This window comes from Sapajus apella, unplaced genomic scaffold (assembly GCF_009761245.1).
Source record: "Sapajus apella isolate SASKATOON/1434 unplaced genomic scaffold, GSC_monkey_1.0 scaffold3, whole genome shotgun sequence".
NCBI classification, from domain to species: Eukaryota; Metazoa; Chordata; class Mammalia; order Primates; family Cebidae; genus Sapajus; species Sapajus apella.
Window position 1 is genome coordinate 10,154,721 of NW_022436943.1, and position 21,211 is coordinate 10,175,931.

General features: G+C 39.9%; 1 non-coding gene across 1 annotated transcript; it reads right to left on the bottom strand.

Moving 5' to 3' along the window:
* Window positions 1-15,582: 15,582 nt before the first annotated feature.
* Window positions 15,583-15,705, bottom strand: LOC116536145. Its single transcript, XR_004262498.1, has one exon. It is a non-coding gene; the product is annotated as a U6atac minor spliceosomal RNA (small nuclear RNA).
* Between the last annotated feature and the right edge of the window lie 5,506 nt (window positions 15,706-21,211).

A 21,211-nucleotide genomic window follows, 5' to 3' on the forward strand; every position in this document is an offset into this window, starting at 1 on the left:
CCATGGATTTTGCAGTCCTGTGCTTTCATAGCTCCGTGGGATGGGGCGCCTGCAGGTCACCAGGGTGGGGGCATTATTAGCAGAAGGCTGGAAATTTATACGAGGATTCAAGAAGGGAAGTTGGGAGTTACATGCTTTCCATCAAACAGTAAGTCACAATATAAGACAGAATGAATGTAAACCTGGAATCAAGACAGAGGGTGCATTTCTGGCTGGTGTGGGAACTTTTAGTCTGAGAGGATGGCAGAATTTCACTGGCACAGAATAAGAAGAGAGTTATCTCTCTCTCTCTCTCTCTCTCTCTGCGTGTGTGTGTGTGTGTGTGTGTGTGTGTGTGTGTGTGTGTGTGTGTGTTGGGATCAATAGTGTAGTGGAGGCAAAACTTTATCTCTGCCCTTTTAGGTTCTTGGCTGGGCTTCAGAATTAAATTGACAGATTAACAAGAAAAAGGCATATAAATTTAACATATTTTACATGACACAGGAGCCCTCATGAGAATATGATGATGCACAAGAAAAAAAAAAAAAAAAAAAAAAAAAGCAAAGCTTAAATGATTTTGTAAAGAGGCAGTTGTGGAAAACTAACTAAATTTTGTGGGAAGACCAAAGGGAGATAATTCTTTTAACAAGGTCTGTTTATATGGAATTATCTCAGCTCTGACTCCCCATGGAGGAATGTTTCTTTTCTTTTGGCACAGGGAGGGCATGTTCCACATGGCAGATTTATCTCCTACCTTCAGGGAAAACAAGGGGAAGATTAGAATACATGTAATCTTCTTGCATCTGCTATTTTTCAAGTACCTTTGGCTTGAAGTAATCCTTATGTCAAAGTGGCATATTTGAGGGTGGCATAGTTTGTCACCCTACAGTAATGTGACTCAAGGCTGACTCAGAAAAGTACACGGTATTTTGAGGGGTAGAGAGCAAACCTTTGTTGTCAGGTAACCCTACAAGCACAGTGTGGAGGAAAGGGTCTGTCTCCTAGACTTGCTAGTTCTCCCAAGAGGCATCTTAAGTTGTGCAGAACTCTCAGAATTCTCATATAACCCATTTGAAAATCAGGAGAGGCCTCTCTTAAAATCAGTAAAAGCAAGTGTGCTTTCTAGACCCTAAAGAGACATGGAAAATGCCAGGATCAGATCCTGGAGAATTTCTATTTCAAAATGTGCAGTCTCTAGTTTTTCTCCAAAGGAGCTTGAGTTGGACTCTCAATAAATGGAGTCACTTGCCAGTCAAACAAACCAGGTAAAAGTGATTCAGTTGGGAAATCTTCCGGGTAAGAAATACGTAATAAAAGAATTTACCCCAGCCAAAACTGACATTATATCTATTCTTTAAAGGCTCACATATAAACAGCAATTAACAGAGGTCCCACAATGCGGAACACTACAAGAGAAAGATTTACCTTCGGTAGAAATGCACTTACATTTCTTGTTATGCTTGGAAGCAGGGCAGCCTATTCATCCTTAGGAAATCAAAGAAACATTTGGGAGGAAGGAAACATTGACAAAACCACCAACTGACCCCTTTAAAAACTATCTATAGTTATCCATACTTAGTCAATAAACGATCAGAAACAATTGAGTTCTTATTCGGTTGAGACGACAGAAAAGCCCTGAACGTTTAATTGTGTGAGCAACATGGGAGGAGAGCAAAATTGCCAGTGACCAACACAGAAAAGACAAACGTATGCAATGGCATGCTTTAACATACCCTGAGTTCTCCTAGCACATGGCGGGGATTAAGTTATCAGGTCCACACAAGCTCCACCTGGGATGCCAGTCCCAGTTAATTCTTCATGGCTTCCTGGAGCACAGCACTGACAGATAAGATGATAAAGATTTCAGCTGTGTAAGAGACTGGCCAATGTGTACTGTCTGTCTGGAATAGGGAAAGGGAGGGTTGATGCAATCTTTGCCAGTGCTGACTGGAGGAAGCTTGGTAGAGCTTTTCTGTCATGAATGAATTAGAAGCATCATTTGCAAAGTTTGATTTTAAAGGCATTGAATATGGACAACTTTTTTTTAAACCATGTATTTTGCTTATTGTACATTAATCTTTTTATTTATTTATATTTTTCTGAGATGGAGTCTTGCTGTCACCCAGGCTGGAATGCAGTGGTGCAACCTCAGCTCGCTGCAACTTCTGTCTCTTGGGTTCAAGTGATTCTCCTGCTTCAGCCTCCCAACTAGCTGGGATTACAGGCACCCACTATCACGCCTGGCTAATTTTTGTATTTTTAGTAGAGACAGGGTTTCACCAGGTTGGTCTCGAACTCCTGACCTCAGGTGATTTCACCTGCCTAGGCCTCCCAAAGTGCTGGGATTACAGGTGTGAGCCACCACACCCAGTCACATTAATCTTAAAGCCTCAGCAAAGCAGATATGACATGCTTGCTTTCCCTCCTTAAAAAGCTCAGGAAGATATTAAAACCCTATAAAACTATCCTTGGTGCTGACAGGGGGTTTTGTGTACTGAATTGAGCTACTGAATGCATTTTTCTTTTAATCACTTAAGGAAAACCTCACTATTTGGTGGCAATTATGACAAGTGTTTCCCCCAGAAGCTACAGCACATTAAATGGGTGACCAAGGTTAGAATTTTTGGCACCAGCAGCCCCCGGGCTGCTTCTCTTGTTCTGCACATTCAGTCTCTGGAGATCCCCATATTAAGCTTTCTCCCAATCCTTGATTCCAGCTTGGAAGTTTCTGTTCATGCTGCCACTCTACTTTCTGAACTGCCCTTTTGTTTCTCGCTCACTCCACTCTCCAGGTACGCGGGTCCCCATGAGCTCTCCCAGGTAACATGGGATGAGCTTTTATCACCCTCCACCTCACCCTTTACTCCTCCAACGTGCTCAGTTCAGTGTCCTCCCCATTCTTGTCAGTGCCAAACCCCAAAGAGCCATCTAGTAAACATATTCATTCCAAGGCATTAGCAACAACTAAGCATGCTATGCTTCGATTATAAGAAGTGAACCATGAATTAGTACCCTATTCAGTGTCAATGCCCTGCTTGATGTCATCCCATCAAGTGATGGGAAGAGGGCTAGCTGGGCAGAGGGCACAGTGGTGTGGCCTCTGTTAAGGCATAAAACTTGCCTTCCTGCAGGATACATTGACAATCAGGGCTCACAAGTTCCTATCGCAAAACATTGATGAGCAGAAATGTTCTGTTTTCTTCCTAGAATGATGTGTCAACACAGCTGAAATCAGAAACAAAATATCTTTTTTTTTTTTTTAATTTTCCTTTTCAGTACAGCAGGAAGCTTTTGTAAATGAACATAAGCCTTCAAGGTTTCCCTTATGTCTTGGTTCCCTTACCATAGGAAAATCTTCAAAACATTTTAGAAAAAAGGCAAGTTGTCTGTGAAGAAAGAGTTTTAAAAACTAAAGAACTATAAAGAAACCATTTGAAGGATGGGAAGAGGCTAACAGTGAAAGAAATGTGAAGATTTAACTTGGAAAGCAAAGCAAAAAATAGATATGAACAACTAGAAAAGAAAAGAACAAGAAGTTGAACATTAAGCCACTTCCTTTTTAGAGATAAAATAAAGTACAAACCTGGACACTGAAGATAAAAAGCAAAAAGAAGAAAAGAAAGAAGAATTTAGAAGTCTTTAGAAAAAAAGGCATTAGATAATATTAAGCTATAAATCTATTGAATGTTTATTTTGTCTGAATTTTTAAAAATATATAGTGTCATACTTCGGGTTTCACTATATTTATTTTATTGTAACATTTTAAATTTCTGTTGAAAATTTAAGCCAGTGCCTGATTTAGCCCCTTCATGAAGAGAAGCATCCCTAGGACGGGACATGACTAGGAGGAAGGAAAATGGAAAACCAAGGAAATATTTTTTAAAAATCACAATACCAGCTAGGCAGGGTGGCTCATGCCTGTAATCTCAGCACTTTGGGAGCTGGAGGCAGGAGGATCACTTGAGCCCAAGAGTTCTAAACCAACCTGGACAACATGAGACTCTGTCTCCACAAAAAATAAAAATTAAAAAAAAAATAGCTAGTCATGGTGGCGTGCATCTATAGTCCCAGCTACTTGGGAGGCTGAGGCGGGAGGATTGCTTAAGCCAGGGAAGGTCAAAGATGCAGTGAGCCGTGATTGTACCACTGCATTCCAGCCTGGGCAAGAGTGAGACCGTGTCAAAAAGAAGAGAAAGAAAGAGAGATAAAGAGACGTGAGGGAGGGAGGGAGGGAGGGAGGGAAAGAAAGGGAAGAAAGAAAGGGAAGGAAGGAGTGAAGGAAGGGAGGGAAGGAAGGGAGGGAAGGAGGGAGGGAGGGAAGGAAGGAAGGAAGGAAGGAAGGAAGGAAGGAAGGAAGGAAAACCACAATTATAAAAGTTCATTTGCAACATTTGAAAGGAGCTACTGGGTAATGGTTAGCATTTTTTTTGTAGTTAGAGATCTTGATTTAAATTCAGACTGGCACCTGATGGCAGTGTGGCCTGTGAGCAACTTACTTAAACTTTTCTATCTGCTCAGCTGTAAACTTTCTGCCTGGACTACTGCCTGCCGCACAGAGGGAATGCCATTAATCTTTGTTGAATGAATGAATTAATGACTCATACAAAATGTGTAATTCCTAATGGGACTGTGGTAAAGAACAAATTAGACAATATCTAGTAGGTTATCACTATTAGAATATGTCTGAAATTGAAACTGGCCTATATGCTGGGTAATGTAGAGTTACACATGTAAGGGTCAACTTTTCCTAGGCCCTTGACACGTGTTTTAAGATCCAAAGCTATATCTGGGCATATGTGGCCCCAGAGCTTCTGCTGCGTTGTCACCTCATGAGTTATCTGTACCTCACAACCTTTAACACCCCGTGGATTATTATATACCGCAACCCATAACACAGTATGTAGATGAATGGTATATAGTTTCACATACAGTGCTTAGGGAATTGATTAGTAAATGAAACAAATGAGAGGAAGCTAACAGAGGGTGAGAGAGATGTTAAGACATCATTGCTGGGAACCCCTTTGCAACTCATGCACCTCTTGACCCTCGCTACACCCTTCTCTTGCCAGTCCAGCACAGTGGAGGTTGCCAACCCTAGGTATGCCCCTCCACACTTAGATCACAAATTTTATTAAAGTGCAAAATCCTAGTTTCTCTCTCTCTCTCTCTCCTTAAACTTAGGTGTAAATCTTTCTTTTTTCTTCAATTTTAAGTTCAGGGAACATGTACAGGTTTGTTGCATGGGGAAACATGTGCCATGGTGGACTGCTGCACAGATCATCGCATCACCTGGGATTTAAGCCCAGCATCCATTCAAAATCCTAGTTCTCTTATATCCACTCATCATTTTCTGAGATAAAACCAATGTGGGTGAATGTGGAGTGTGGATAAGTAAAATTACATGAATTCAAGGAAGTCTGTCATTAAGTGAACAAAAAATGACACCGTACACAAGAATTCCAGTAAGGGATGAAATCCTTATAGTTGGAGTGAACGTGGAGTTAGCATAGCATCTGCACATCCTTCTCTACCTTTAAGACTCTGCTTCATAATTACAGAGGCGACATGGTGGGCTGAGCAAATGTGGAAATTGCCACCCCATTCCTCTCCTCTGCCTAGGTCTATAGACAAAGAAACACTGGTTAAAACATTTATTAAAATATTATATCTTAGATAAGTTCAAATGAAAGAACAGGAACAAATTAGGAGTGTGATGCAAGGTGAAAACTCAAAGTCATTTTGATGAACGAAAGTGGATACCAAGTAGTCCTTGGTGGTATGTGCATGGGCTGGTCTCCGCACAACTAGAAGGTGTTAGGAAGTTGGCATTGGACGCCCCAAAGTGTGGCGCTTTGAAGGAATTGTGCAGTTCATGAATTATGAGTAAATTAGCTCTATTCATTAGTAGCAATACTTGGGCACAGTTGGATGCCAGATCACTGTACTGGACTATGATAAACAGGCATCCACAAGAAATATGAGCACCTAAAACTGTGGGTGGGGCATGGATACACACCACTTTCCAGGGCAGGGACTTGGCAGAGAAACCAATGTTAAAACTGACATGGAACCACTGAAACTCATCAAATTGCTAGAAGCACATGCTGAACTGCCCTAGGCAGGAGGCTACCTGCCCCCCTCATTGCAGAGCACAGGAAGTATTTCCACAACTTCTGCCAGAAATGAGCTCAAATAATATAAAAAAACTCACCACCAACAGAGGTTCAAAACACAAAACAGTTGTGACCATTCACAGATTGTTTAATTATATGAAAGGAATTTTTCAAATAAATATTTTAAATAGTCAAAGAGGTAGAGAAATAAATGGGGTCTATGAAATAAATTCAAGATATTGGAGAAAAGCACAATTGGATTTATTAAGAACATAATAGTAGTTCTAAAAATGGAAATATGATGGTTGAAGTATGATCATTGAAACTTAAACTAATTAATAGATAAATGGTAGGCTAGACCCAGCTGAAGAAAGCATTTGTGAACTAGAAACTAGATTTGAGGAACTCACTCAGAATGCAAAATAGTGAAAAAAAATGGAAAATATGAAAAAGAAGTTATAAGATGAATAAATTAATTAAATACTTAAACATAAGCATTAGTAGGAGTTCCAAAGGTGAATGGTAGGAGAATGGGGTACAGGCAATGTTCAAAATGATAATGGCTAGGAGTTTTCCAAACTGGAAGAAAAGTAGATGGAGCACGGGAAGGATTTACAGCAAGGCTTACTTTATTCAACGAGCCTCACCTGATCCCACGAATTGGGTTGGCTGCCTTGATCTGTGCTCCAATTTTATGTATTTTGTCATTACCCCTGACACTCTGGGCTCAGAAGTGGTTTCTTATTTATCATGTACATGAAGTCCCTAATATCGTTGGCACATAAAGGGAGCTTAATGAATATATGTGGAAGAAGCAAAGAAAAAAAGAAAGGAGAGAAGGAAGGAGGGAAGGCAATGGAAGAAGGGAGAAAAGGAGTAAAGAATAAAGGCTTGGGTGAAGGAGGAAAAGGAGGAGGAGCCTTAAATACTAAATAAACCGCCTGGAAACAAGTTACATATATGTGTATGCATGCATATACTGAACATAAATATACGCCCATACATATCCACACATACACTGGATATTGTCTGACAAAACTCATTGTTTTACATTCAAGCCTATTTAACATTTTTACATAAAGGATTTTATTTCCAGAGAGATAGGAAAACAATTTCCAAAGTTGGAAATGCTATATACTCAACATCTTTTCAAAGTACAGCTATGATGAATAGAAACGAGTAACCAGTTGTATCAAAAACAAGCACAAAAGTTAACAAGTGCAGTGAATGCTTAGTGCTCATTTGGTAATTAACATGCTGCCCTTTTTCTTTTTTGAGATGGAATCGCCCAGGCTGGAGTGCAGCGGTATGATCTCGGCTCACTGCAACATCCACTTCCCAGGTTCAAGCAATTTTCCTGCCTCAGCCTCACTAGTAGCTGGGATTACAGGTGGGCACCATCATGCCTGGCTAATTTTGTATTTTTAGTAGAGACGGGTTTACACCATGTTGGCCAGGCTGGTCTCCAACTCTTGATCTCAAGAGATCCACCCACCTTGGCCTCCCAAAGTGCTGGGATTACAGGCAGGAGCTACAGCACCTGACCAGTGCCTGCCTTCTGAATGTATCTTGCAGACTTGAGTGATTGAAGTATTTTAACTTTTTATTCAAAGTTGAACCAAGCTGTATCTGCACACTATTTAAAAGCTAACATATTCTACCCCCAGAGACTGACTTTTCAGCAGTGGTTGACATGATAAATGCTGATGCTCAATTTATAAAATAATTTTCTTTTTTAAAAGAGTGAAAATTTGAAGTTATAAAAGTCATGAGAAAAATGTTTGTGGAGGAATTTCAGTGTATTTTATTGAATAAACTTTATTCTTTTAAAATAAGTTTTAATAAATTTCATAGAAGTATTTGAGGAATAAACTTCCATGTATTGAAGACGTCTGTGTGATGTTCTCCAATGTGTGATTCACATACATTATATCCTTTAGTCTTCTCCCCCCACCCCCCACTTTATAGATGAAGAAATTGAGACCAAATGTGCTGTATATCTTGCCTAAGGTCACACAGTAGAAAAAAGTAAAGTTGACATGGGGGTGGCTGTCTCCAGATCTCTTCCTCTGTGCTTTGTCAAGTACATATGCATTCACAGATTTATTGCCTGGATTGTTGTAATAGTCTGTGTGAGCCATGTTTGATATATAAACATGAGTGGTGTAAACATTTAATGCACTATTCTTTTCTATCCAGCAATGAGGAAGTACCTGATTATGAATCCATACTCCTGCTGTAAACTAAAATGAAACCAGACCAAAAACATAAAGCAACATAAGCCACACAGGACCATGATCCCTAAAAAAGAAGAAACACCCACCTAAGTGAGTCAACAATCATTCTACTATATTGTCTAGAAGCAGCTTTTGAACCAAAGCAGAGGTTATGGAGTCCAAGAAGATCATGGAGCTCTCACTAGGCTGATGGGGAGTTCAGAAAGTGGAAAATCTAGGATGAATTCTAGAGTGTTGGGTTGGAATTAGGTTTTAATGTGAGCTCATGGTTTATAATAAATACAGAAATAAATGTAGATGTAAGTATGTTAATATACATATATATTTTCCAGTCTTATCTACTGAGTGGGATTGGCAGCAGCAATAATCCAATATTGATTAGCAGAACTGGAGCCTAAATCTTAGCTTCCAACTACCATTTTCCTCTAAAAGGAACTATGACTTCCTAAGAATGGTAAATTTCAGGGCTGCATCAGAAAAAGTACAACACAAGCCTGAAATATATTGTTGTGCCAAAAAGTAATAAAATGTCAAAGAATGCAAAAGCTCAATGACAAAAAATAAATAAATAAAAGAGACAAATCTCCTTAAGATGATGCAACTTCAGCAAAGTCTCAGGATACAAAATCAATGTGCAAAAATCACAAGCATTCCTATACACCAATAGCAGACAGAGAGCCAAATCATGAGCGAACCCCATTCCCAATTGCTATAAAGAGAATAAAATACCTAGGAATACAACTAACAAGGACTGTGAAGGACCTCTTCAAGGAGAACTACAAACCACTGCTCAAGGAAATAAGAGGACACAAACAGATGGAAAAACATTGCTCATGGTTCGGAAGAATTAATATCGTGAAAATGGCCATACTGCCCAAAGTAATTTATAGATTCAATGCTATCCCCATAAAACTATCATTGACCTTCTTCACAGAAGTGGAAAAAACAACCTTAAACTTCATATGGAACCAAAAAGGAGCCCGCATATCCAAGACAATCCTAAGCAAAAAAAAAAAACAAAGCTGGAGGCATCACATTATCTGACTTCAAGCTATACTACAAGGCTACAGTAATCAAAACAGCATGGTACTGGTACCAAAACAGAGATATAGACCAATGATATAGAACAGAGGACTCAGAATTAATGCCACACATCTACAACCATCCAATCTTTGACAAACCTGACAAAAACAAGCAATGGGGAAAGGATTCCCTGTTTAATAAATGGTGTTGGGAAAACTTGCTAGCCATATGCAGAAAGCTGAAACTGGACCCTTTCCTTACACCTTATACAAAAATTAACTCCAGATTGAGTAGAGATTTAAACATAAGACTTAACAGTATAAAAACCCTATAAGAAAACCTAGGCAAAGCCATTCAGGACCTAGGCATAGGCAAAGACTTCATAATTAAAACACCAAAAGCAATGGCAACTGCAGCCAAAATAGACAAATGATATCTAATTAAACTTAAGAGCTTCTGCACATCAAAAGAAACTATCATTAGAGTGAACTGGCAACTAACAGAATGGCGAAAAATTTTTGCAATCTACCCATGTGTCAAAGGGCTAATATCCAGAATCTACAAAGAACTTAAACAGATTTACAAGAAAAAAAATAAAAACAACCCCATCAAAAAGTGGAGGAAGGATATGAACAGACAGTTTTCTAAAGAAGACAGCCAACAAACATATGAAAAAATGCTCTTAATCACTGATCATTAGAGAAATGCAAATCAAAACCACACTGAGATACCATCTCACACCAGTCAAAATGGCAATCATTAAAAAAAATCTGGAGACAACAGATGCTGGAGAGGATGTGGAGAAACAGGAATGCTTTTACACTGTTGGTTGGAGTGTAAATTAGTTCAACCATTGTGGAAGACAGTGTGGAGATTCCTCAAGGATCTAGAACTAGAAATACCATTTGACCTGGCAATCCCATTACTGGATATATACCCAAAGGATTATAAAACATTCTATTATAAAGTCACATGCACACATATGTTCATTGTGGCACTTTTACAATAGCAAAGTCTTGGAACCAACCCAAATGCCCATCAATGATAGCCTGGATAAAGAAAATGTGGCACATATACACCATGGAATACTATGCAGCCATAAAAAAGGATGAGTTCATGTCTTTGCAGTGACATGGATGAAGCTGGAAACCATCATTCTCAACAAACTGACACAAGAACAGAAAACCAAACATCACATGTTCTCACTCATAGGTGGTTGTTGAACAATGAGAACACATGGACACAGAGAGGGGAACATCACACACTGGGGCCTGCTGGTGGGTGGGAGAGCTAGGGGAGGACTAGCAGGGGGTGGGGGAGTGGGGAGGGATAACATAAGAGAAATACCTAATGGAGATGACGGGGGATGGATGCAGTAAACTACTATGCAAGTTTATACCTATGTAGCAATCCTGTACGATCTGTACATATGTCCCAGATCTTAAAGAATAATAAGAAAAAAGAAAAAGAAAAAAGAGAGAGAGACAGAGAACCTGTCAAAAACTGCAAAAGTAGCTACTGGTTTAAGCAAGGATAATTTGAGGGAAAAAATGTAGTCAGTAGTAAATTCTAATTCATTGAATTAAATAAGAAACTATGAGACCATAAAGATATAAATAAATTAGTGAATGAATAAAATGTTTGATGAAGAATAGCACATTTACATACTTTCAAAGTAATTTATCACAAAATACATATTAATTACAAATTGGAAAGAGTAATGTCACCTGGCAGACAGGATCCTAAACAAGTGATCAAAGAGAAGGAAGATACTGATCTTGTGCATTCCCTGACAGGAAGCAACAAGAACACCCAAGTGTCATGAGGAGCAAGCATTAGACAGGTCCAAATCAGGGATCATTCTACAAAATAATTGGCCTGTAAATGCCAAAAGAGTCAAGTTCATGAAAGTCAAGAAAATTTTGAGAAACTTTTCCAGACCGAATCGGACTTAAAAAAACAAATGACAAAAAATAATGCAATGACTGTTTCTCAACTAAGTCCTCATTCTGTAAAGGTATTATTGGAACAATGGAAAACTGGCCCTCAGTATTCAATGGTAGGAATATGTAAGTATCACCTTCCTGATTTTGATTATATTATCTGGCTTATATAAGACTGAAATAATACAAGTCTATTTTCTGACCAAAACACAGTTAAAATAGAAATCAATAGAAAAAAATAAACCCTGGAAAAATCCTAAAGTATTTAGAAATTAAGTAACATGTTTACAAATAATCATGGATCAAGAGGAAATCCTAAGAAAATTATTAAAATTTTTCAAAATGAATAAGAATGCTAACAAAGTTACAAGTTAGTAAAACTGACAAAAGAAGTAAAAGCAAATATTGATCTGTTTAACAGAAAATCTGTATTCATTAAATAGGTTGAATTTATAATAAAAATTCTTCCAAAAAAGAAAATTCCAGGCCCAAATTGCTTCAGTGGTATATTCTAAAAAATTGTGGTAGAAAAAGTAATACAATTCTTCTATAAGCTCTTTCAGAAAATAGAGAAGAAAAGACATTTCCAACTTATTTTACTAAACCAGCAAGATCCTGGTAACTAAACCAGAGAGGGACATTACAAGAAGAGAAAACTATGGATCAATATCTCTCCTCAGTATATCAGTTGAATGAAACACTTGGTATCTTGAAGGAATCATTTACAGACAGAAAAAATTGACTCCTTGAAGAAACTTCCAGCAAAGTTGCAAAGATTTTTGAGCACAGCTTGATAAAAATAAAATTGTAAGTGGGCACAGACTAGAAGAACAGACAAAAACAACTGGTGTGTAAGAGTTCTCAGACTAGGTGATTGTCTGTATGATACCATTGGCAAACAATAATATACTTGTATTCATGTGATTTTTAAAAATTGAAAGCAAATTCACATAATGTTAAAATTATTTAAAGTATACAATTCAGGGGCATTTAATACATTCATATACATAACCATCACCTTTATCTAGTAGCACAACGTTTTCCTCACTCCAAGAGCAAACTCCATCCCCATTTGTCCTTCCCCCAGCCCTAACAACCATTACTCTATTTTCTGTATCTCTAGATTTACTTATTCTGGATATTCCATATAAAGGGAATCATATAGTATGTGATCTTTTGTATCTGGTGATTTTGACCAGGGTCTTTACCCTTCATGCTTCTGATTTCTTTGCCCTGAAGCCTTCAGGAGAAAATGATTTATTTCAAAATGTTAACCAGTTAATTTATGCCTAAATTAGGAGCTCTGACTTGAGCTTGCGTCTTGGAGAGCTGTAAGTAGAGGTCTCAGCACCTATCTTGGAATGTTATAATGTCCATTTTGAGGTGGGTGGTGGTGAGAACAGGATTGGGACCTTCACTAGGCCATAGGCGTGAAAGACCAAGCAGTGTAATCCCCCCCGCCCCCCGCCAAAGAGAGATTTCGGACTCAGAGCAGGAGCTATGCTCTCAGAAACCATTTCTGTAGGCATCTCCACTGTGTGGTGAACAGGGCAGCTGCAGGGGAAACGGAAGCGCTGCCGCTAGTTCCTGCTTGGCGGTTGCATCAGTGAGCCCATAGGTCATTTCACTCATCTGGGTCCTGGATTTCTTATCATTAAACTGAGCAGGCTGGACTACATCATGTCCAAAGTTCCTTCCTATTCTATACTTTTTGGACTCTCTCAGCTGGAATGCCATTCCCAGAAATAAATACAGTGACTGTAGGGACAGATATGGTAGCCTGGAAGGTGACAGCCACAAAAGAAAGTTTCCAGTGCTCTGCTATGTAATAAATTATTACACAACAGCTTATTATGACGAAAAGAGAGATGCGTAACAGAATAGAACCATTCAGTCAGTGCTTTTTATGAGTTACTGTGCTAAACACTTAGATTTACTAATTCATTTGTATCTTACAAAATCCATGAGGTAAAAATTGTTATTACCCTCTGTCATTTCAGAAAGCTGAAATTTAGAGATTAACTTTTTGAGACAGCTAGTAAGTGGGAGCGTTGGCATGCCACCCCATAGCTTATTTTATTTTGCAATGTGTGTATCTTAAGACTATGTATTAATATGCATTAATAAGTAAGTGATTTTAAAACATACATCTATGTAGCGCAAGTAGGGCTGGAGGTAAATTCACTCATAGTGGTCACTAAACAGAGACATGTTGTTGGTTTAGTCAGACAGGGCACTTAGGATGGTCATGTGAATGTTCAACTTCTGGGACCTCAAAATTTCACTCAATCAATAGTATTCCAAAAGTTACATTAAGAGGACATTGGGCACTTTTTATGGCATTCTATAGTATAGAAATTGATTTCAATTCTATGCAGTAGTGCGCCTAACCCCTAACTCTGAATCTAGAGAGCACTAATTTAAACTCTCTCCCTCTTATTTGTAACATCGTTTGCCAGGAGGGATTGAATCGTGGATTGGCACTGTGCACTTGGAAAGGCCTTCAAAATAGTGTTAAATATATGACACTTTTGCATTGGTCGTAAGTAACTTTTTAAGCATTTGTAGTTTATGAAAACAGACTAAGCATATTTGTAGACTTTCAACTGGCTGCTAAATGTCAACTATCTGTTTTTAATCAGACAGTTACTGTATCAGTCAGAGTCCTGTAGGAAAGAAAGGGAATTCTCCAGCCGGAAACTTCAGTAAAGCAGCATTTCCAGTGTTTAAGAGACTTATTTACTGGATTAAGGAAACCGATGAGAGGTAATAAAACATGATGGGGCTAGCAATTGCAGGGAACCAACACCAATCATAGAAGGAGCAATTAACGAAACCTTGCTGAGTAACTGGAGGTAACTTCCAGCAACCTAGAGGTCAACCTACTGGACCTGCGGACTTCTGTAAACAGTCATCTCACCTATTGTAACCCATGGGGAGGGAGCCAGCTGGATAATTGTACAGAACCTTTTCTCTCACCTGATTCACTGTTCATGCAGCCTATGAACAAACTTAGAAGAGGATAAGGGAACTTGTAGACAGTAAAGGTCAAATCTCAGAGTGGAGAGTAGAGAATGGATATAGAAAGGCAATGGAAATACTCCAGAAATATATTTATATAGTCAGATATATAGTACCATCTTTCCATGCCAACTATACCCCAGAAGATGGTAGATGAAAATGGGGAAGAATCTTGGAATTATCTTCCTGATATAAGCTCTGACCATCTCCCATGCTAAAAATGCAAACAAGGGAAGATAATTATGCATTATATATTTACAGTATGGTGTACAACAGATCAATGCCACGGAAAATAAAGGTGATTTCCATTGGAAGATGACAACTTTGCCTGGTGCTTCTAATGGGTAGTTAGTTGACTAGTTAGTGGAGCTAGCTGAGCCCTTAAGGTCATCAGGCCACTGAATTTATAACTATTAATATAATTACTATTACCCATGAGCCTTGCACCTTCAGATGATTTCTTATTGCTCATTAACATTCTTTTCTTTCTGATTGAAGTACTACCTTTAGCATTTCTTGTAGGAAAGCTCTTGTGTTGAAATTTGAAATTCAACTGCTTTTGAAATTCTTCTGCTTTTGTTTGTTTGGGGAAGTTTTAATTTCTCCTGCATGTTTGAAGGATATTTTTGTCAGGTAAAAGTTTTTTTTTCTTTAAGAACTTATTTTTTTTTTTTTTTTATACTTTAAGTTCTGGGATACATGTGTAGAATGTGCAGGTTTGTTACAAAGGTAAACACGTGCATGGTGGTTTGCTGCATTCATCAATCTATCATCTACATTAGGTATTTCTCCTAATGCTATCCCTCCCCTAGTCCCTCATCCCCCCCACCCCACCACCACCTACAGGCCCCAGTTCAGCACTTTAAATGTGTCATGCCACTTTCTTATTTTTATTATGCTTTAAGTTCTGGGATACATGTGCAGAACATGTAGGTTTGTTACATAGGTATACATGTGCCCTGGTGATTTGCTGCATCCATCACCCCATCATCTACATAAGGTATTTCTCCTAATGCTACCCCTCCTCTAGCCCCCCATTCCCCAACAGGCCCCGGTGTGTGATGTTCCCATCCCTGTGTCCATGAGTTTTCATTGTTCAACTCCCACTATGAGTGAGAACATGCAGTGTTTGGTTTTCTGTTCTTTTGTTAGTTTGCTGAAAATGATGGTTTTCAGCTTCATCCATGTCCCTGCAAAGGACATGAACTCATCCTTTTTTTTATGGCTGCATAGTATTCTATGGTGTATATGTGCCACATTTCCTTTAAAAAATGGTTAGATGCCACAAAGTAGGTGGCAATGCCTTAACTGTACGTGTGTTGTCAGGCCTGACAGCCTCCACCATTCTTGTCAAGGGGAGTGCTAAGCTTCTCTCCTTTCATACAACACTGTCACGCCACTTTCTTCTGGCCTATTAGGTTTCCACAGCAAGCTTTTGTTTGCTTCCAGACGTTTTGGAACTTCGTGGTACATTATTTGTTTCTCTTTATTGCTGCTTTCAGGACCCCTTTTTTATCTTTGACCTTTGGGGGTTTTGATTATTAAATGCCTTGAGGTAGTTGTCTTTGTGTTAAATCTGCTTGGTGTTCTATAACCTTCTTGTACTTAGATATTGATATCTTTCTGTAGCTTTGGAAGTTCTTGTTCTTGTTCCTTTGAATCATCTTTCTACCCCTGTCTCTTTTTCTAGCTCCTTTTTAAGGCCAATAACTCTTACATTTTCCCTTTTGAGGCTATTTTCTAGGTCCTGTAGGCATGCTTCATTTTTTATTTTTTTATTTTGCCTCCTCTGTGTATTTTCAAGTAGTCTGTCTTCAAGCTAATTTTGTTTGATCAATTCTGCTATTAAAAGACCTTGATGCATTCTCCCATATAGAAATTGCATTTTTTTGGCTCCAAAATTTCTGCTTGATTTTTTCAATTATTTTAATCTCTTCATTAAATCTGCCTAATTCTAAATTCCTTCTCTGTGTTATCTTGAATTTCTTTGAGTTTCCTCAGCACAGCCATTTCGAATTCTCTGCTGAAAGGCCACATATCTCTGTTTCTCTAGGATTGGTTCCTGGTGGCTTATTTAGTTCACGGGACAAGGTCATGTTTTCCTGGATGGTGTTGAGGCTTTTAGATGTTCTTTGGTGTCTGGGCATTGAACAGTCAGATATTTACTGTAGTCTTTTCCTTCTGGGCTTATTTGTACCCATCCTTCTTTGGAAAGCTTTCCAGATATTCTAAAGGACTTATGTGTTGTGATCTAAACTGACTCTACTTTAGGAGGAGCCCCAAGCCCAGTAACACTGCGGTTCTTGCAGACTTGTAGAGGTACCCCCTTGATGGTCTAGGAAAAGATCCAGAAGAATTATCTGGATTACCAGGCAGAGACATGTTCTCCTCCCTTAATTTTTCCCAAATAAACAAAGTATCTCTTTCTCTTCTGAGACACCTAGAGCTGGCGGTGATATGACACAAGCACCCCTGTGGGTTAGACCTGAAACCAGCACAGCACTGGGTTCTGCCCAAGGCCTACTTTAACCACTCCCTGACTACTACCTATGTTCGCTTAAGGCCCTTGGGCTCTACAATTAGCAGGTGGCAATGCCAACCTGGCCCACATCTTTCCCTTCAGGGTAGCCAGTTCTCCCAGGCCCTGGGCATTTCCAGAGGTGCTGTCTGGGAACCAGGGATTAGAATAAAAAACCTTAAGACATCTACCTGGTGTTCTACTGTACTGTGGCTGCAGCTGAGCTGGCACTCAAACCACAAGACACAGCTCTTCTCACTCTTCCCTTTTCTCTTTAAAGGCAGAGGAGCCTCACCGTATAGCCACTACCACCACAGCCCCACAAAGAATAGTGCAGGCTATCACTGATGTTCCTTTAAGGCCCAAGGGCTCTTTAGTCAGCTTGTGGTGACTACTGCATGGCCTGGCACTCACCCTTCAGGGCAATGAGATCTCCTCTGGCCCAGGGCAGGACCAGGAATGCCATTCAATAGCGAAGTCCTGCAACTGGGGACCCCAGAAGCCTGCTTGGTGCTCTACCACCCTGTAGCTGAGTTAGTGCCTAAAGTGCAAGACAATGTCCCCTTTGCTTTTTCCTCCATTTTCTCAAGTGGAAGGAGTCTCACCCTGTAGCCATTACAGCTGGGAATGTGCTGAATGTCACTTGAAGCCAACAAGTCTGAGTCTCACTCAGGATCTTTAATGTAGAACCTGGGTATTACTGCTGGTTATTCAGGTCCCAAGGGCTTTTCAGTTAGCAGGTGATGAATTCTGCCTGGACTGAATCCTTCCCTTCAAGACACCAGGTTCCCTTCTGGCAGGGTGTATCTAGAAATGTCATTTAGGAACTAGGGCCTGGAAAGGGGCTTCAACACCCTGACAGGTGCCCTATCCTGCTGTGTCTGAGCTGTATCCAAGATCCAAGACAAAGTCTGCTCCCACTCCTTTCTCTCCTCAAGAAGAGGGAAGGGGTCTCTTTGAAAACTATGAACTGTGCAGCTTGGCGTTAGGGGAGTGGTGGTGTCAGCACTCCCTTAGCCACCCCTCTGGTGTCTCTGTATGTTGCATGCCCCCAGTTTATTGTCTCTGGGTCCAGTTTAACACTACGACTTACCTAGGGGTTGCTGTCCATGTCACCTAGATTATCTTTCTAGTTTATGTAGAGCCCCAAAGCACTTTAGCCCAGGGTACTAAGGGCTGTAGAAACTCACATTTGGACCACTGGGATCAGCAATTTCACTCTGGCTAGGGATGGTTTAAATGCTCCCTCCCTTGAGCATCAGCTGAGTTTGGCTCAGTTTTGTTTTCTGTTATAATAGGGCAACACTGAGTTCAATGTCTCATAAATTCTGTGTCTTCCTCTCCCCAGCATGGGAAAATGCTCTCTGCACCTCACTGCCACTGTGGGGGATGGGGGAGGGTGTCATTGGTGATTGATTCAAGATTGCTTTTCCTACCTCTTTAGTGCCTCTTTCAGTGATATGAAGTTAAAACCAGGTACTGCGTGGGTGCTCACCTTATTTTTTGTTCTTATGAAAGTACCTTTTTTTTGGTGTAGATAGTTTTTAAGTTGGTGTCCTTATTGTGGGGGTTGGGGAGGGGGCAACTGGTGGAGGCTTCTGTTCTGCTATCTTGCCCTGCCCTCTGTCCTTACCCATTTATTTGTGTGTCCTTTGGACCTCAGTCATATGTCCTTATGCTATCTCTAGCTATCTAAGACCTCTAGCGTGGTATAAAATCTAGGTCTTTGCTCATTAAATAGCCCATCATTTGAATATATTTTTATGTTTTAAAATCTCAGCTGTAACTAAAACACTTCTCCTGGGTCCTATTCTGATGGAGTTTGCCTAATAACTGGATACACAAACTGAGAAACCAATCCAAGAAAGGCTGTGTTTAATGGTGAATACATGTTTAATACAGCACCCCATTTGCAATATAAAAGGGATATTCAAAAGTTCAACACACCGAGGTGCCTGAAGTAGGGGACTCTTTGCTTACACCTATCAAATTGCAATGGAAACCATCTTGACTACTCTGTAGTATGAGATCAAGGCTTTTTTAAAATTGTCTTTAAATGGTCATTCATTTATTCAAAGAAGTATTTTATTCAAGGTCTGCTACATACCAGGTATCAGGTAGTATTAAACATAATGATAAAAAGTCACTTTTGACACCCATGAGATGATCACAATCAAGATGTTCTGGACCATGTCAAAGATATACAATGCAATGAGGTCTATGAGTGTGGAATGCCAGGGGTTACTGCAATAGAGAATAGGAGAAACGGTTTCAAATTGGGAAGTAGAGGGTGATGGAGATTCAGAAAAAACTTTCTGATGTGACTCTTGAACTGAGCTCTGAGGAGCTAGTAGGAGAGAGGTAAGTGAACAAAGGAGGAAAGCTTTTTCAGACCCCAAATTGGCATGACAGCATGGGACATTTTGGGAATAGGGTTGGGAATTCCTGTGTAAAGTATCAAAAGCTGAGACTGGAAAGTGAGTCAGGAACAGAATCTTAAGATCACTGTAGGTCAAGAACAGGACTTTGGACTTTATACTGAAGGCAATGAGGAGTAATTTTAATGAGTGTCAATACAACCCAATAAATTTTACACAATGTGTTTAAGTTTGTATTATTCTGATAAAAGTTGTAATGGAGACAACACTTTATAAACACTGTGCTATTTCATTTTCACTCTAGGCACACAAGAAGACATTCTCCACATCACCTGGCATCTAGCTGGGGCCACAAGATTTTTCTGGCCAATGGAATATGTGCAGAAGTGATGTATGTGACATCAGGGGCCAGCCTCTACATATCCTGTGTCATGCCCCACACTGTGTCCATTCACCTCTCAGTTAACTAAATGGAAGTAATGCAAGGAAGGACTCCAAGGAAGCCCTAGGGGTAATGAAGCTACATGATGGGAGAATTGCTGCCACCACAGTTCTGGAAAAAGAGTTGTTCAGGAGAATAGCCACTGGACTACGGCATGCCAATGGAATAAACATTTGTTGTGGTAAGTGGCTGGGATTTGGCAATTGCTTTTTAAAACAGATAAAATGAATTACACTAATATAAGTCCATCAGATCCTCGGCAAGGGAGTTATATAATCAAGTTTGTTATTAAGATTCCTGCAGCAGCTACATAAAGAACTAAGCAGAGATGGTGTGAGAAACATGGAGGGAGGGAAGTCAGTCATGTGATGAGTGCAACCAGGCATGCAGGAAATGATGTCTTGGATCACAGCAGTGGCGGTAAAGATGGCAAGACAATTACAGGATGTTAACAGGACAGAGTCAAAGTGTTCAGTCATGAGCTTCATGGATGTAGAGCAGTGGTTCTTAACCTTGGCTGTATTCTAGAATCACCTTAGAAGCTTTTAACAAGGGTAATTACCCAGCTGCACCTGAGATCAGTTTGATCAGAATGAATATTGTTTTTAAACTCCCCAAGTAATTCTAATGGACAGACAAAGATGAGAAACACAGGTACAGACTGGTAGTTCTCAATATGTGTCCCTGGATCAGCAGTATCAGCATCATTTGCGAACTTCTTAAAAATGTGAATTTTCATGCTTTACCTAGGGTGAACAACTGGTCTGGTTTACCTGAAACTGAAGGGTTTCTTGAGATAAAAGGTCTGGACAAGGTGGCACACATATGTAAACCCAGCACTTTGGGAGGCAAAGACAGGAGGATTGCTTGGGCCCAAGAGTTCAGGACCAGGCTGAACAACATAGCAAGACCCCCATCTCTACCAATTGTTTTAAAAATAGCCAGGCATTGTGGTGTGCACCTGTAGTCCCAGCTACTTGGGAGGCTGAGGTGAGAGGTTCTCTTGAGTCAAAGTGTTTGAAGCTGCAGTGAGCCATGATCACGACACCACACTTTAGCTTGGGCAACAGAGTAAGACTCTGTATCTAAAAAAGGGGGGATTGGAGAGAGAAAATACTTTTAGTGCTAAAACTTGATAGTCCCAGGAAATGTGGGACAGGTGGTCATTTTAATCTGCCACATCAGACCTACTAAAACAAACTCTGGAGGTGAGGCATAGCTATCTGCATTTGAAGTCCACTGGTATAGCATATTCTGAAACTATACTTACATGCTATCTTAGTCCATTTTGTGATGCTTGTAACAGAATATCTTGGACTAGGTAATTTAAAATGAACAGAAAATTTATTGGCTCATGGCTCTGGAGGCTGGGAAGTTCAAGATTGAGGGGCTGGAATCTGGCAAAACATTTTTATAATCATCATGAATCCATTCTTGAGAGCCAGGCCCTCATGATCTAAACACCTCCATCAGGCTTCTCCTCCCAGCACAGTTGTATTGGGGATTAAGTTTCCAACACCTGATTTTGGGGGGGCACATTCGGACCATCGCACATGC